Consider the following 18,017-nt stretch of genomic DNA (forward strand, 5'->3'; position numbering starts at 1 on the left):
CTTCCTTCAAAAGTGTTCTTGAAGATCTTCTGCTGAAAGGCATTGTCCCTGTGAGTAGAATTCATCCACCAGTGGCAGCCAGTGGCGAATGTCCTTCAAATGTCCACCATGCTGGTTCCAGACCAGTGACCAGTCTAAAAGCAGCCTGCTCTTAGCTGTGTGTCCAGCTTTGCCCTTGCACAGGGAAAGTTGCACTAACATAGGGAAATGGGAAAAAAAACAACACTCACAAATTATCACTGGGGTAGCAGGAAGAAAAGAAGGTCACACCAACCCGCTTGCCACTTCAGTATCCCCTTCATAGCACTTACCTGCTCATTGCACAGATATAATTAGTTCACCTGGTGGGGAGCAGGAGGGATGGGGCAGGTCCCCAAGCAGGTGAGCACACAAGTGACGTGCGCTCTCTGTGGTGCAGCAGTGAAGGACTGGCTGGTGGAAGATGTGGAGCGGAGAGCGCATTCTGGCTGAAGAACTTGTAAGAAACCAGGTCAAAACTTAATATACTTTTCAAGGAGTTTGGGGGATGCGTTTGACTTTGAACGCCCTCTTTAAAAATAAGAAGTGACCTACATAGGTCTGAGCAAAAACGAATATGAGCATCCCATGGTAACGTATACAGGAGCAGTAAACCTCAGGATTGCGTCAGAGTGGGATGTATGCCCTCAGTGCAGGGCTAGCAGGGACACCGCAGGTGGGAAACTGCAGCTCCTAGTGCTGGGTCACTCTGCAAGGAGAGATTTTTGCCACCCTATCTCAGGCAGCTAGTGTGACTCCATGAAAAATTGGGGCATGTCTTTGAGGTAGGGGTTAGAGATCTGCTGAACAGGGCTTGGGCACACTGAGACAGGCTGAAGGCTGGAGGGAGTCTACCTATTTGGATACTAGGAATAGTTTGTTCTCCAGCCTCTGCAGCCCTGAGGTTGAGAGCCACATTCATCTACAAGATGGATTAGGATGTATAACCATAGTGTAGTGCAAGGAGACATCTGCCAAGGGGGAGCTGGCCAAGAGCTGTAAGGGAAAGAATATGGAGAGTCCATCCTACAACTAGAGGCAGCAGGTTCAAGAGCTTCCCACAGGCAGAGAATCCTGAAGAAGCATCCTAAGCCCTGTTCTGGGTTTCAAGGGCCAGCATGGGGGAAAAGTTGCTGTGGGCCTGGGCTCTGTGTCCTCCCCTTCATTTACACTGCCCTTGGTGGTTCCTTTCCACCTGATACCCCAGGCACTGACAGCAGGTTTCTCTCTACCCCTATAAAGATCTCTTTTTACTGCCCTGGGACGTGCTTGCGTCACGGCACCGTTCCCACATCTCCCAAGATTGTGTTCAAAGCAGCTGAAGGGCCCAGCTTCCATGGGACACCAATGCCTTGGGACTGAGGCATCTCCGAATTGTGGGATGCCCACACATGCCAGCACAAGGCTAATGTGAACAGCCTGTGGCATTGCCAGGGCTCTGCTTGGCCCACAGCATGACGTGAGTAGCAAAAACCACATCCTGTCAGGACCAAATGTCCTCATACAGAGCTCTGCAGCATTTGCAAGTAGGAGACACTCCACTGCCCAGATTCATAAATCAAATCAATTCCTTTCCCTCAACAGTATCAGAACTTAATGCCATCCTAATGGCGATAAGGCAAGGACCAAGGAGGCTGGTCCAAGTGTATGAGTGACATAGGGTCTGTGAAGACAAATTATATCCTTTCTTAGGGCTATTTAGGAAAAAAAAAACCGAGCAGCTCTCAGGCATGCCAACTCTATCTCAAAATACATTCTGCTGTTTTTTTGTTTGTTTGTTTGTCTGTTTTGTCCCCTCGCAGCACAAATCCTGATTCATTCATTTCATGGCACAGTGAGAGGGGACCCCCATTTCCCTCAGGCTGATGCCATTTAGGAATGTAACTCTAACAGGGACGTCGAGTTGGCTGTTGCAGAGCCATTCTAACGCTATATACTGCTCTGTTGCCATATCAGGTCTGGCAGAGTTAACAGCCATCCAAAGCGCTCTGGGATCGCGGGCCTGCCCAAGCCAGCAGGTGCCAACTGAATACTTGAAAGCAGCCACATAGATGCTCTCCAAGCCCTCATGTACATAACGGCTCCGGATATTGCTCAGTATGCCTCCATTTACCATCTCCAGCTGCCCTGGCCATGTCTGCAGTGGTATCCTCAGCTCTTCTTTCCTGCCCATGCTCAGCCTCAGCTGCTTCCCCTGCTCTCCCAGCTTTCTCTTCTCACTGCAGACCCACATGGGGATCTCACTGGCCAGCTGGGTTTCCCTAAGATTGACAGGGCATCTGCTACCCTTGCTTCTACTTCTCCCCAGCGCTTCCGTGTTCTCAAATGTGCCACCATCCTCCCAGACCTGCTGCATTTGAGCTGCTCAATCCAGACAAGTCTCATTAGATTTATTCATAGGCCAGAGCATCACAGCCTCTGCAAGCAGCTTTTTCAGTGTATCACAGTACAGAAGAGTGTCTGCAAAAGGGAACTAAGAGTCCTACAGAAGTTTCGGGGTCAGTGCTTACTAAAAGTCAAAATGTTCAATTTGTCTGTCTTTCTTATAGCTTTTGTCATTGTGTATAAGAAAAGGATTTCTGTTTATCAGAATATGTATGTACCAAAGGGAGTGCTCATTCCTGAACTATCCCCATAGTCCTTGTCTGAAAAAGTTGCCAACTCCTGTAGAATGGTTTCTCTAAGGGTGATCATGGAGCCCAGGAAGCATGGCAGAAATGAATTCGCTTCTGAAAATCATAGATTTCTGTAATTTCGAAGATGTATGTCAGTCTGGCACAACTCCACCTCAGTCAGCAGCTCTGGGTATAAGCCAGTTTGGCCAAAAGCAGAACGGACTCCAAATTCCATGCAGGTAACCGAATATGAATTTAAGAACCTAAATATAGGCAGTCAGCTTGAAACATCCAAGCAGGATTTTCCAGTTACTGCTTTTTCCTGGTAGAGAGAAGGGAGGGTGACAATGAGTATGAAGATCAAGCTCAGGAAGGAGCACAAGCAACTCCAGAAACAAACTCACAGCATTTCAGCTGCTGCTTCCAACTCCTCCATCTCCCTCCGAATTAATGCTCAGATTTCGCTGCATGTGGGTCAGTAGCTCAGGGCAAAGCTGGGCAGTTTGTGCTGCAATATGGAGCATTCAGCCAAGGTGGAGGGAAGTGGTACCAAAACAAATTGACAAATTTTGCCCAGTGAGATCAGGGAAGAGATGTGGTAGCCCAAATATGACTCTTTATTGGTATCAAATATGTGCTGGAGCACCCCAAAAAATTGCAGGTCCCCTGTGAGTCTCTGTTGCATCTTCCAGCCCAATACAAATGATATCTCAACTACCATGGAGCAGAGTTACTGGTTTTTAGGGGCAGATGAGTGCCCCAGTACTGATAGACCTGTGAGCTCAGAAATGGCTCTTGGACCTGGGTCTGCTGGGAACCACTTTGACGGCCACATGCCCAGCCCTGGCTCACAGACACATCACCCAGAGAGAGGCTCTGCTGTAAGCAATGTCAACATTCTCATCAATGTTCCTGGGGTTGAGATTTCCCCTGGCTCACAGTGATGCTCCAGGCCCTGCAGCCACAGCCACGTGTCTCATGGCAGCAGACTGCCCAGAGTGGGGCCGAAGGGGGCCCTCCTGCAGCCTTGGGGCAGCAGTGCTCGCCCTAAAGTATCAAGTGCTGTTTCCAAATTGCTGCCCTGGGGAATGCCCAAAATACAGGGCGATTCTGCCCATGTGGGGCAGCCCCACATGTCCCACTGTCAGCCCCATGAGAACGAGCCCCTTACCTGAACAAATTCATTGCAGAGATAGTCCAGAGAGCAAGGCAAATGTAAACTAAGTTCCTGCTTCTCAGTCAAGACCCCTGAAGGAGCCAGTTTAACTGATGGCAGGATGCAGGTGTCACCTGTATCGTCCTGGCCCTGCATCCCACACAACTTGCCACTGTGGCAAGCATCAGTCCACATAGCACACAGTGCTTGGACTAGTGCTGTTCACGTTCAATGCATCCACCATCCTCATCCTGCTAGGCCCCACGGACCAGGTTTGTGCTGTGCCATATGGCAAGAGCATGCAGCCACTCTGACCCTTCCCCCCATAGAAAAGAATGGCGAGAGACATTTTTAAGCCAACTTCTTTTTGCCCTGTGCATCACTGGCACTCTCAAATTTGGGAGCATCACGTCTTATGGATGGGTCAGGAGCACACATTGGGAGGCCAGCGCTGTTATGCCATGCCCCCTCCTGCTTCATGTTTCTTATAAAGCCCATCTGGAAAAATAACTTTGGCAGCCGTGCTGACGAGTGACCAGCTCTGCCTCGCGCAGCTGCCCACCTCCTCGCTTTGCATGGGTGTGTGCTGGGAGCCAAACGGGGAGAGCCTCGATGTGTCCAAAGAAAACACAGCTCTTCCTGGACAACCGCACTGCCGAGAAGCCAACTGACGCATGGATAACTTATCAAGAAGCATAAATACAAACCCTGTCATAGGCCAGGGGCTCTCTCATCGCTGTAACATGCTGTTGCCACTGCCAGATTGATGTAGAGCATCTTGGGCTGCAGCCTGGGCAGAGGCAACATGTCCTGCAGCGAGGGCAGGTGGGATGGAGGGGCCACGTAGCCTCTGTATATCCAAGCTCTGCTTGGGGGATGGTTGCAGCCGCTGGGGGATGAAACACAAGCAAAGGATGGTCATTAACCTTCATCTACTAGAAGCACGCTCAGCAAAGGAAATCCCCAAACCCCTCGTGTAGTCAAGGGGAAAAAAACAACAACAACAAAAAACAAACTCATCAACTTTGTGTGATTTTGCTACCTAACAGCCCCTTTTAGAGACTCTCTGAGGCCGGGGGAAGAGTAGCTGTATGCTGCAAAACAGATCAGGATCAGGGCTACCATATGATTCTCTGATGGCAGATATTTTAGGAAAATTTAGTCTGAAAGGGCAGGAAGGGAAGCATTAAGGGAGGAAAAAAAATGGGGACAGGGCCTCAGCTAACATGAAGCAGCATCTGAGGTAGCGGAGCCAAGCAGCATCCTGCCAGCACCTCTTCCCCAAAATCTCCGCATGGGAGAGTTACCTCTGGGAAGTCCGTGCCCTGCCCCCGGGATGCCTGGTACCCACAGTGCAGAGGAACACATGCACTTGGGGCAATGCAAGGTGAGGATGTGCATCAGAGCCCCTGGGACCAAGGCTTTGTTGGCCTGTTTGTTGACAGGATCTCTCTGGAATGAGGATTGCTGTGACCTTCATCAGCTGGAATGTGAGAGATTTACTGAGCAAATAGTTTTCCAGTCATGCGTGAAAGGCTGAGAACAGCATCTATATGTTTCTGGGGAAAACTACAGGCAGACACACTGCTCAGATCACTGTGCTTCAGAGCCAGGCAGATAGAAAAACCTCTCAGATTTTTTTTTTATCTGTCTGAAAGTCAGTTTTGACACTCACATTTCCGTGGCAAGTATCTTCTTTGAAAAAACAAACTCCCCCAAATTGAAAATATTCCTGACTGAATATACAGAAAAACTTTCAGGCACAGAAAATCAGTTTCCAAATTTTTTGCTCAAAACTGTTTCTTATCCAGAACCAAATCTTAAAGGTTAAATAATCTGCCCAGACTCAGTCAAGAAACTAGGAACATCCAACTGATGCACTTCTTTGCAACTCAATGCTCAGCAGACATCTGACTTAACAGATAAGACAAATGTCACCAGAAGAATTGCAACTGACTTCATCACTTCAGCTAAACTTTTTACCATGGATATGCATCAGGCACAATAGCGGAGTCGATCACTTCTGCATGCAGGGCATGATCTTAGGCTGCATTAAATACCAGTCAAGAACATGCAGTTAGCTAGGTCATGGTCTTACATTCATCATGATACAGACAGCAATGATATTTATGGGAATCTTCAGTACTGATTAAAATAATAAAAGATGTGTTGCACTTTCCACAGGAATGAAGAAATCATTTTACAGGGGTAAGCAGAGACAGTGGGAATATTCAAAAGGCATTCTGCAGTATGAGCAAAGGAAATTTCTCAAATGCTCATGCTACACTGTCAAATATGAAATGAGATCATAAATATAATTGTAGTATAACTTCTAAGAATAAAAGCTCTTCGAGCTTTATTTGTTGCTAAGAAATGACAAAACATAAAAATAAGCAAAAGTTCTCTGCAGAAGACACAGATGCATACCATAGCAGTGTCTGTAATTATTCATGGAGATACTCGATTGCAACAGCAAATTAAATGCAGTTGTTTTCCATGGCTAAAGTGATACTCTGTGGTAGGAAAAAAGCTTCATGCATTACTAACAGTATATTAACTACTCAATGGAGAAAACAATTCAAGTCGGCTAAAAAAATTGTGCTTTTCTTTGTGGTTACTGAAGTCTCAAACTATGAGAATTTCAAAGCATCTTTCAAAGTGTCATTATTACCCAGCTAGAAAGGGAATAATCTATAGTCTGATTATTTTCAAGGATGAAATGCCACTAGGAGCATTTGAAAATGTAAAAAGTGTGTTTCAATCATGCAGTTTTGAATCCTAACAATGATTCATCATGTACCACTAAAATTTTAGCTGTGGAAGTCCCACCCTTTCCAGAAATGGAAAGGGAAAAGACTGAATATTTGCTTCTAATTGTCCAGTTCAAATATGAGATTTATCAAAATACGGTATAAATTCATTGTATGGTCTTGAATGCTGACTAACAGAGGTTTGCAAGCTCCGTCATTTAGCAAAGAGGTTATACAGGATTTGGCATCTCGGTCATATCAAATACATGGAAATGTTGAGGCAGTTCCTCATAAAATGGCCTTCTCTACACATGAAAGTCTTCTCCATGTGCTAGGTAGGAAAAGCATGGATGAAATGCATATATTCGTTGGTATCATGCAAAGGGCAAGGAAGATGGAAAGTTCTTTGTACACAACTGCTGAAGGTTTTCAATGATAACTTTAAAATACAGAATAAAACTTCTAAAGTAACACTAGATTAATCTTTTTGTGCAAGAACTTATGACACACATTCACTGAAGTGTAAATTACAGCCAAGAACTGACAGCAAATTCCTTGGTCATAAATGCTGCAGAGAAGAGTAAGTAGAAAAGGACTTCATTTGGCTGCATGAATTATCTTTCAAACATCTGATTTCACAACAATATCAGCATATGAAAATCACTTAACCTGATTCAATCATTTTTCCTGGAAAAAAATGCTGACTGTTCTGGAAATCATAAACATTCCCAAAAGGTTGATGTTTGAGGCTTGCTGGGTACTTGTGTGTATCAAAAACTTCAGTGAGTACACACATACCTTCATAATCTTAAACTAGAAAATGGTCTAACAATGGAACTGCAAATCCCAGATTTCTTTGTTGTTCAACAATATAAGGATCTAGCATAGCCATTTCTGTTACAGATATCTCAATATGCATCCTTGTACGAGCAGATCTGGATAGACTGCAGACACCTAAATATTGATTCTGCTAAAGGATGACTCTCACATTAACTCCATTTGCCCAGACAAAGTGTTTTATGGATTGACTAGAAAGCATAAACAAAACACAGATGAATGGAAATGTCTCCCTGTCATCCTCTCCATGAAAGATAATTAGAACCTTTTAAATAAGATATTGATTGGTGGGAGGGCCTTTGAAGATGCAGGGTTTTGGTGGCGTAGCTCTGGGCATTGCACATGAAAGCTTGTGATGTCTTGGGCAACGAGCCAGCTCTGCAGCTGCCGTCCAGTTTTGCAGCATGGCATGAAGCGGAATCTGCAGGGAGCTGCCAGCAGAGCCCTCCACACAGGACATTAGAGGCCAACAGGGGCACCTGGCTGCCCAGCTCTTGTTTCAGGATTGATTGACACAAATCAGAAACAAAGGCTCCAAGAAAAGCTGGTGTGCAGGGCTCTTCACTCCTCTTTTCTGGAGTCACAGTGGGTAATTTAATAACAGCCTGGCCTGGAAGAGAGCCAGGCAGTAGAGCCAAGTGAGATAGTCTCCAGTTGGCTTATTAATTTGTTTTTTGACTCCAGTAAGTTTTTCCTTAGAAAAAGACTTGTCTCCTGTGGGCCAGCATGGGGCAAACAAATTGGAGCTCAGGCCAAGACCTACATGTCACGTTTCTTTTTGCTCAGGGAAACACAAACAGATCTGCCTGGTCTTCTTGGCTAAGCGCCCATGAGCACCAGCTGGTCTCAAGCTCACAGAAGGACACGCTGCTGCAGCTCCCCTTCTGCCTGTCTTTGGGGAGGGGAACTACATAAATAAAGAAAATGCTAATGGGTTAAAAGGGGCTTATTTTGCTCTGCTTTCTATTTTGGTCTTTTCTCTTAGAGGAGTCATAGCTGCAGGTCAGGAGGTCTCCAAATGCACGGCCTGTCCCAGGGTATTCAGACCTTGCCTCATTACAAAGCACCTGGGGAAAGAAAATAATAGCTCCAGCAGGCATGACAGATGTGTGGAATTAGCTATAAGTCACAGTGAAATAAGCCTTTTTTAATGATTTTGGCCCAAACTTCTGTGAGTTACTTAAATGCTAGGTGTCCTGGACTCAAGGATATATTCCTACAACAATGAACAAAACACTGATGTTCATAACATCAACCCATAGGCATTTGCTGCCTGTGAATCTCTGGTTTTCCTTATCCAGAAAATACAACCTTTGTACAAGAGATGATGTTTAACAGTTGCATTTTCTGATGAAGCTATTTCTAGAAAATGAATGCAATAACTCTCGACTCGGATATGACTGTTTCCAGCAAAAACAAATCTACACAGCCTTTGGACCACGGATCTAGTGTCTGGAAATATCATTGCAGAGAATGTTTATTTGATGTTTTCCATTTCTTTTATTGTTCAGCTTGTTTTCAGCATCTGCATTCATCTGGGGCAAAACAATGCAGTCTATTTCATGTTTTTTTTTTAAAAAAAAACTTTTTCCAACATAAGTGCCTTTCATGTATCATTCCAGCATTTCTCTCTTCAGAGCTTGGGGACAACCAACCTACTTCACTGTAATTAGTTTCCTTTTATGACATGACATTCTTCCAAGTTTTCATAAAGGCTAAGTATTTATTTTATATACAGCAACCAGCATTGAGAACATGTGTAATCTTTGGCACATGTAATCATGTATTATAGCTGCTGCAACAACAGTCTGCATCCATCCTCAAACTGGAAAAGTTTGCTTAAACCTGTTTACACATACTGCATCAGGCTTCGGCATCCATTTCATTCAGGTAGTATGTCTCCATGTCTCCATTTTAGATGTTATTTCCAGGGTACCTTTAAAGAGGGAAGAGAGGAAACTGGTATTTTTGGAGAGTAGCTCACTTCGCCCTAAAGTCAAGATGTAACACTTGATAGAAGAAGTAATTGCAGGAGAAACCTAAGCAAGTGCTTCAGTTGGAAGTTCTCTGGACATCAGGTAAGATGCCACCCTTCGGTCTGATAGTGTTGTGTTTTAGCCCTAGTGTGCCAAGTGCAGCAGGAGGTCCTGCTCTGGCCTCTAGTCTGGTTCTCAGAGCCATCGGCTGGGCCTATTGCCCCACATTTCACCTATGTCCAAGCCTTTTGCTGTGTTGCATTTTTATTCTCCATCCTTTTTAACACTGTTTCTTAACTCAACCCCCAGTTTCCCAGGAATGAGGGAAAAGAGAGTGTTTTCCATATAGACTGATTTATTTCTGGTTGTTTTGGACCTGCGGAGTTGTGGAATGTTGGAAACCTTTGCTGTCCCTGCCGCATAGGGCAGTCTCGAGGATCACAACAGTTACTTCTCTGTATGGGGCTCCACAGCTGCAGACTAGTGATGAGCTCCTAAATACAGTTTCTGAAGAAGCATGTTCTAGCAAAAAGGTTCAGCATCCGTAAGGTGGCTGTCCATTCAAAATGGCTATAGACACGGCTGTGCGTTCCCATTCTGCCCTCTTGTTTTCAGTGGCTTTTCTCTTAAAATCTGTTAGGCTGAATTTTTCCAGGCAGGAGCAGTTCAGATAAACGCATAAGCTCCTGAAACACAGTTCCAGTGAAGCTGAATTACAGCTGCCACTTCATAATACCCAGTCCTGCTACATGGAAGAAAACCACCAGCCACCAGGAGGACATCCTCAAAGAATGCATTTCTTGTCCCTGTTCTAAAGGTCCCTGACCCCAGGCAACAGAGCTGCAGACCACCTGGGTAATGCAGAGATGTTATTCTCCACACCCCAAACAAAAGCATCTCTTTCAGAATGTCAGATGCAGGACTCTATTTGCTCTGTGTTTACATTCACTAACAAACCAACCACAGAGAGTAAAGCAGCAGAGTATGGAACACGTTAATTCAATGCGTGCCTTCCTGAGCCTAACATTACAACAGCGGATAAGTGTATTTTTGTCTCGCTTCCTCTGAGATATTTTTAGCTGCTCAAGTGACTTGTGGCATTTCCCTGAGGCCAGAGTGATTCATACGGTTTAGGAGACGGGCTGCAGATAGAGTGCTGGAGTGCTCTTTGGGAAGGGAGAGTCATCCCAATAAAATCAAGAACTAGTTTCATAGGCATATGGATTTTTTTAAAAAAAAATCATCGGTATTTCCAGAATAAGCTTTTTGGTACTGTCTAACTTGGAGCTTTCTGATTATTACATTTGTGGAGGGGGGATCTATATTGGGGATTTTTTTTTCTGATGCTGATGAAAGGGATTACATCACAGGCTGGACGCAGGCAGTGCATGGTGCAAGACTGTTCCATGGAAACTCTCATTTTCTCCCAGTCATCAGGACGTTTTAACCCTGCCCAGGGCACCATCTGTCATGTTTTGACCTGCTTTCCTCCCCTGCAACCTCATCTCCCTCAGTGCATATCAGTCCTGAACTGAATTCCTCCTCTCCCTTCAGACCCATGCCCCAGGCTTATCTGACTTTCTTGCACCTATGAAGGGCTTTCAGGGGTGTTTTCAAGCTCTCCTTTGCAGGCAGCTGGAGTTTTCGAGCATTTTTGAAGGTTAGATAACCAGAAGAATGGAGAAGAGGACAACTGTCTTGCTCCCCTAAATCCAATCTCCCCCTCTTCGTGGACACCCCTGAAATACTGCTCAAGAACTGGAAAAATCTGAGAATTTGCTCTGCTCTCCTTATTTCAGCTTCCTCCCTCCTTTATTTATTTTTTTTTAATAATGGAAACAGAGCAAGAAAGAGATGCAGAGCCCCCCAGAATGCCCCAAACCTCTGCAGCAAGCAAAGAATGAGCTAGAGACCAGCTTCCTTCCAGACTGATGAAAAACAGAACAAGAAGCTTCATATAAATCCATGGGAAGATGAGATGAGATTGATTCAAAGGGGAAATTCTTCCTCTATCCCTTCATATGCTTTTATCTGGGAATGAATTGCATGTCATACGCCTTAGGCTTCCCATTGATCCTCTATGATGTGGGCTGAATGTGAGCTGGATGAGTTCTGTGTTGCTTTTTTGTTACCTGGAAGAAAGCTGGGAGATAAGGTTGCCTGCTCAGCACTTCCTGACAAAGGCAGTAGGTGGCAAGCATGCTTGGCAACCCCTTTTCCAGAGAAAGCAATCAACAGGGTTGTAATTATGACAAGAAATAATCAGTGAGAGGGAAAGTATCACAAGCAATAATCAGAAGAACCTCTTTCCAGCAGTAGTCTTCATAGAGTCAGGAGTGCCATGTAAAGAGGGAAGGCATTAGGGTCCTCCTGGCAGGAGGGCTCTGGAGAAGGTGGAGAGGATCTTGAGGTCTACAGGAGACAGAGACACAGAGCAAGAGAATGCACATGGGAGGAAGATCCTCAGCCAGTGCTCCTTGTCTAGCTTGAAATATCATGCCTTAAGGATGCTCTTTGGGACTGAAACAGTGACGAGACCTCTAGCCTCAGTTCTTGACTTCCCTGATCATGTGGATTCTGCTGGACTCCAAACTTCCCACAGCAGCAGTGTTTTGCGGCCAGATAATTCCTGGCTGCTCTTGTATGTGTACTGTTAGACACTGTAAGTGACCCAGCTATACAGGGCAGTTGTTGATGAACAGGCCCTTCATGAGGTATTTTTGCCATGGACCTGAGCCAGTGAGATCATGTGCTGAGAAGTTAATTATCCTCTTTAGCCGTCACAGGCTTGGCCACGACAGTCAGGCTCCAGAAGTTATTTACAGCAAACCAGCCAAGCCCTTTGGCAAAGCAGCTGGTAAACTCCACCACCAAAGGCAACAAGGACTCCTTCCCCCCCATGACCAGCATTGCTACAAACACAGCGTCTTCAAGCCCTGTCTGCTCTGGGACTCATCCTTAACCTACCCTTGCAGTGCAGAGCCGAGACCTCCAACACAGGCAATGCACCATGTCCAAGCTTTTCTGCTATGGGATGAACATGACAGTGCTGGCCTCTGCTGCCAGCTCACACCTGCTGAACCCAACATCTCAGCCCAAACTGCCATGACAATGTATATGACACAGACTTCTCCTTCAACCATATAGGAAATACACCCCTGCCTTCACCCTCCTTCAGGCAGACACAGCTCCAAGCAGTCTTCTCCTCTATCAGGTGTCTACTGCATGGAGGGGATCCTGTACACACCTCTAGGACACAGTGAGCAGAATTTCTTGTGGATTCTGGTGCTTTGAGACCTCTGTGATTTTCAAAACTGCCGTTTTCTTCTGAGGAACATTTTCTATGGAGTATTAGTTGGTATCTTCTTGATACCAACTGTGTAAGTCATGACATCATTATGAGCCAGGCATACCACTCCATGCCACTGCCTTAATTCTTAGAGATGTGGGGGTTTCAGTGTTTAACAAGAATTTAGCTAGTTTGGTACAAACAGGGGTAATCATCAAAGAGGGTTTTATCATCTATTGCCTTTGGAGCAAGCTAATGAAAACAAAACATTCTAGTGTAGTCTAGATAAAATAAGTGTACCTTGTATCTGCCATAAACATTAGAATACATGAACATGTTAAAAAAAATCAGTTGGACATATTTTGATGGGAAAGTATTTAATTATTATTCGCACTTTTGCAGAGAGATGTGGTGAATTAGGTGATGATTTCTTATATTGACATATTCTGGGCATGCCTTGATCTTCCAATCTTTCCTCTGATTGACAACTAAAGGGATAAATAACTTAAATTATGTCTTTGCCTGAGTGACAAAAAGTAAATACATAAGTATTTACTACCCAGCTTGGAGCAAAGCAACTTTTCTGAGCTGAACGACTTTTGGAAGGCAGTGAGAAACCCAAACCACAGACCAATCTTCTGGAATAGATTGCAAAGGAATGACAAATAACAAGAAAGAGTAGAGACCAGTTGCCAGCACCTGGGAGAGGGGAATTCCAGGAGGACACAAATGGACTGCTGTGGATGCTGGGTTGGTGTCCAGTCAACAGAGACTGCCTTGGAAACATCTGACTCAATAATTTTCCTTCTATTTCCAAACAATCAGAATAAACAGGGTGGTTTTAGAAATACCTACTAGACTCGCAGTTCCAAGTCTCAAAGGGTTAAGTGCTCATTTGAGAGAAGACCTCACTGGTTCACTAGAGATGCTGTGGTATTCAGAGGCTGAAGAGCTGGTCAGAGTCGAGGGGCCTAACTCTAATGTGGAAGCCAGGCCAAGGCTGATTTCAAGAGCCATTCAAGGGTGTCATGTGAAAATTTGGAACAAAAACTATCTGTCACAGACCACAACAGATACAATCACAGCTGTGATGCCAGAGTGTGCTCAGTTAGGGTTGACAGGATTTTATTGAAAATCAACCTTTATTATTGGCTCCTGCTGTTTATCAACAGCTATAATTTCTGGTCAGAAAACCGGTTCTGAAACTGATGCATTAGGAAAAAAATAGGCACAGGATGTCCATAGCATGTTCAGCACCATAAAAATCCATCAATGTCATCGATTCATGAATTAGAAGCAAGTGCTACCAAATTACTTGCATTGTTTGCATAACAGGGAACCCTAAGTACACACATGATGCCAAATTTTAAAGACCAAGTCTGTTTTAGCATGCTGCAGTCATCCAAAGGTGAGAAGAACAAGCATGCTTTCATAGCTGGCTTATTTATGTGAAGATGTTCCTGAACCTGGAAAGAGACTAGCAGCCTGAAACATCGTTTTTCTAAATACTGTTCAAAATAGTGGTTAAATTCCCATGAAGTGCACTCTTGAATCAGACTGAGTCTAGAAAGCATCTCTGGACTTTATCACATTAGCAGAAGTATCAGGGGCATCCCAGAATCCTACTTTCCAGAATAAGAGATGCTCATTTCAGAGACGCTTTTTCTCTACAACTTCCTCTATGATAACAGCTCAAAACCTTTCTCTTATGCCAAATACTGGGAGTTGCATTCGGAGTCCAGCTATGTTACTGCCAGCTATTATTCAAACTTATTTGGCACTATAATAAAATAATGAGCTTAGGTCTTCTATTCTTTGATCTTTATGAGTAGTGACTAGGACCAGTCACTGAGGAAGAAATACCACAGAGCTTCCTATCATCTCATTTGTATAGACAACATAGCCAAGGGCTGTATAACAGGGGAAATCACAATTTATAATGACACAAAGTTTGGGAAAAAGTATTATTGAAATACAGAGATGACTTGAATCTATGCATCAAAAAAATGGAGAAATAAATTTAGTCATTATCAAAAGAAATAGAAAAGATTATCATGTAAAACAATATTAATTCAGATTCATGCTAGGAAATATGCTATGGATCTCTAGTTACCATCGTGAAAAGCAGTGTAATTATACAAAAATTACAATTTTACTTAGAAAGATTGATTACTTACATAGAGAGGAAATGATTTCATAATTCCTCATCTGGATGTTTCCCAGATTTTAAAACATTATGGTTTTCATTTACTTTTAATTGGCAGAGCAGCAGTAGGGAACATAGACATAGGGTTTTTTTCCAGACTGCAGTCAAAAGGACATGGTTCAAAACTCAGTTCTGAGCACAATCGAGAGCAATACCCATTGAGGTCTGGATCCTGGATCCAAAATAGCTTTACAAGGGAAGCAGTCTTGTGTGCCAGCCTAAAAAACTGGGACTGTGTCATGCAAGATAGCAAACTATCCAAAACAGCATCAGAGGTGGGATCCCAGAGTCGTATCAGCTGCTAAAATGTAAGAACAGATTCTTTCAACTCTAAACCCTTTATTAGCCCTCCAGCCCACTGTGGGAGCTCAGTGAAATCCCTTCCTTTGAAATCAAACCTTGCAATAACAGGCTTTATAATCGAGCTGGTATGCTGCCGAGGTATGCTTATGTGCAGTATTGCACATAGGCTATATTAGAAAAACAATGTTTCTCATTATGATGCTAACAGCATTTAGGAAATGGTACCTCGTGTTTTATGATATACAGTATCGAAACACTTTTATGGGCATAATAGTATTAATTTTGATGGCTACTTTTGGAATCTCCTTTACTTTTAGACTGCCTCCATTTTAAATGGAAGAAAAGGGCAATAATTTGAGCCCTGTGAATTCAAGCATGGTAGTCTCAACTTTATTTGAGATATAGCTTCTAGGTTTGTGGTGACAAGGAAAGATTTGGGCTCGTGACCTGTGGAATCTAGAAAAAAAAACATGAAACGTTAAAAGTGCCTGCTCAAATTGTCTCCTTGCTCCTAAAAGAGCAGCAACAGATTTGTGGAAAGTATTGGTAGGGCCGCAGCTTGATTCTTTTCTCACTCTTACGCTGGAGTGACACAAAACACTTAAAACCAGGTTCTTAGAAAGGTCTCGCTACTCTTGCATTTGGCCTTTCCTAAACTGCCTTCTCATCAGGCTCTCTGCTTCCTGCCCCTCCACTCCCTACTGAAAAAAAACAAAAAACAAAAAAAAACAAAAAATAAACACACCTCTGGAAATGAGGCTGCAGGAATTTCACGGCATATTTATCACATCCTCTTCTCTGGTACCTATTTTCACTCAGCACTGTGGTCTCAGTTCTGAGGATGCACTGGGACATCCCCGGGCTATCTGGAACTGTAAAGGTCACTCAGCATCACATGCCTCTAAGTTGCATAAGATGATCAACTGCAAATAGCAGGACAGGAGCAAGAGGCCCAGACTGAGCTAGAGACACTGCCCCTCTCCACTTTTACCTTGTGTCCCATGCAGCTGCCCTGCAAAGGCCATCCCTGCTCAATTCTGACATGATCAGCTTCCTAGTGGCTGATGAGACCTTCATTTCCTGCAGAAAAGGGCTGTGCTTTATCTGTTCTCGTTCTTCCATCTATGGGCAGCCCCTGGACTAGGGCCAGGGAGGATGACTAAAAGCAGTGATATGCTCAGAGCAGAATCACAGAAGCGCAGAATGGTTGAGGTTGGAAGGGACTTACCCTCTAGAGACCTAATCCAACCCTCCTGCTCAAGCAGGGTTACCTAAAGCATATGGCCCAAGGACTGCAGAGAGGTTTCACAAGAAAATAGCAATGGCAGCTGCAACCCCCAGCACCCATGGGCATGCGCCAGGGCTAAAATGTTTCTGAAAAGCTTTCTCAGAAGGAACAGGGACTCTAATGTCTTGAGTAAAACCAAGGCATTCTCCTATCCTGCCTTTGCACCATCATCCCGCTGATACTCCTGCTGTTCTGCTACATGCAGAAGAGCTCTCTTAGCCCTTCCTGCATTGTAAGCTCCAAAAGCAGAGGTCAGGCACAGTTTGAGTCTCTGCACCATATTGAGATGGACCATATTGGTCTAGCAGGGACTGTAAGAGAGACCCAGTCCCTGATTTAGGGATTTCTGTACCCCGGGAGACAAAATGACTCACTGTCTGGCAGGCAGCTGGGAAATTACCCTTAACATAGGCCAAGCCTATGGTGCAAGCAAGAAAATATCTATCTCAAAGAGACAAATAGAAGCAATACATTTACAAATGATATAGTGATGAACAAAAATGTATGGAAACCGGCTTGGTTCTACTAATAAGAGCCAAAGGCTTCTCTCATTCATTTTTTCCAGTGGACAAACTGTGCCTGAACACACGGCCAGGAAACCAACTCCTATGCAAACTTTCTACCTTCAACAAGTCTGTTACAAATGTCCCTCTGCACTTGAGTGAACAACAGTAATGTTCCATCTCCAGCCTTTTCCCACTTTGTCTCCTACCTTTCATAGAAAATGCACAACTTAACAACAGCACTTCATGCATTCTTGCAAATGGGATTAATCCAGATGTCTCCTCCGATGTCGTTCTGGGACCAGCCATAACAGCAAATCACTCAGTCCCTGAAGATAGCGGGGTTAGAGCATCTGACCCGTAACCCAACCTTTGCAGGATCCTGTTACACCGGCTGGCCACGCGACTCTGCAGGAAACGATCCTTCATTCTGTCTCTGGTCAGTGAGGGCTGTATGGCTTCTAGAGCTGTATGGCTTCGTAGACTCCTGGACAGGAGATATGTTAACCCTCTGAGAGCCTCTATAACAGAAATGTAGCACGTTAGCAGAAACCAGCCTCCTTTCCAATACAAAGACAGGATTCATCAGTGCCCACTGCAGTAAATTTCCCAAGCTGTGCACATGCTGAGTGAAGAAATATTTCCTCTGGTGTGTTTCAAATTTACTCCTCATTTATTCTGGGAGAGCCCTTCCCCTCCTATTTGAGGCAGGAAAAACTGAAGGGACCAAACCATCTTTATGGTATCCTCCAAACATTTCAATACCTTGAACAGAGCCTCTCCAGCTTTTCCTGTTGTCAAACCAAGGACTGTCTATATTGACAACATCCAGAGTCCAGACACACAGAGTGGGAGTCAGGTATTTGAATGTGGGCATCCAGTGCCTCTTTAGACATGATATAGTAGCTGAAGCACCCATAAATATGACCCAGCCCAGGGGATCCTGAAGATCTGGTCTGTACCAAAAGCTGGAATCAGGTACAACGTTTTGAACAACATTCTTGGTCATTTCTGAAGACATTAAATGGTTATGTGCCAAACTGCAGGCTTGGAATCTTTTCCATATCCAAACTAAG

The sequence above is a fragment of the Tinamus guttatus genome, unplaced genomic scaffold (genome assembly GCF_059628265.1).
Source record: "Tinamus guttatus ecotype Peru unplaced genomic scaffold, ASM5962826v1 Tinamus_guttatus_pri_ptg000297l, whole genome shotgun sequence".
NCBI classification, from domain to species: Eukaryota; Metazoa; Chordata; class Aves; order Tinamiformes; family Tinamidae; genus Tinamus; species Tinamus guttatus.